This window comes from Suricata suricatta, unplaced genomic scaffold (assembly GCF_006229205.1).
Source record: "Suricata suricatta isolate VVHF042 unplaced genomic scaffold, meerkat_22Aug2017_6uvM2_HiC HiC_scaffold_40456, whole genome shotgun sequence".
Taxonomy (NCBI): Eukaryota; Metazoa; Chordata; class Mammalia; order Carnivora; family Herpestidae; genus Suricata; species Suricata suricatta.
Window position 1 is genome coordinate 1 of NW_021887609.1, and position 665 is coordinate 665.

At 67.1% G+C, this 665-nt stretch overlaps 1 long non-coding RNA gene across 1 annotated transcript; it reads right to left on the reverse strand.

The window, feature by feature from the left end:
* Positions 1 to 486, reverse strand: LOC115285099. The gene is made up of 3 exons (XR_003905421.1): positions 310 to 486; positions 128 to 216; positions 1 to 30 (listed from the first exon to the last, which is right to left on the reverse strand). It is a non-coding gene; the product is annotated as an uncharacterized LOC115285099 (long non-coding RNA).
* Positions 487 to 665: the final 179 nt, after the last annotated feature.

Sequence of the window (665 nt, forward strand, 5' to 3'; positions counted from 1 at the left end):
GGGCTGGCTGGGGTCGTAGTCAGCGTCCATCTGCCCAGATGCAAGGTCAGGCCGGCCCCCCCCACCCCGGAGGGCCTCCCTCTCATCCCCACACGCCCCCCCCACCCCGTCCACCCTGGACACCAACATTGAAGTCGGGGTCCTCGCAGTGTGGCTCCTGCCGGCTCCAAGCTCCATCCTGCTCAGGCCCAGCCCAGGTGTCCCAGTTCCAGTCATCTGGTTCCGGAGGAGACAGGGTAGGGGGTCAGGGTGGGACTTCGGACTTGAGACCCAGCCGCTCCCCCAGGCTGGTGCCCCCGGGGACCTCACCTTCAAGCCCTTCTTCCTCCTCAAACTGCGGCTTCTCCTCCTCCGCAGTGCCGTAGTACTCGTCACCAAAACACCTCTGGGGGGCGGAGCCAGGAGGGGTCGGTGAGGCCTCTACCCCGAGTTGGACTCCCACACCTTGCGTGGCTCCCAGCACCCCCGAGACCTAGCTGCTGCCAGTGCACCCAGGCCCCAGCCCCCCCAATTTTGGTCCCCAGAGCCATGGTTCTTTCCCTCCCACAGGCCTCTGCGCCCACAGCACCCCTCCCTGGCCGCCTGCCCTCACCCACTCTCCACCACGCCTGACAAAACTGATCAGGGACTCCCCGAAGACCCCCTTCCCCTGCACACACCCCCCC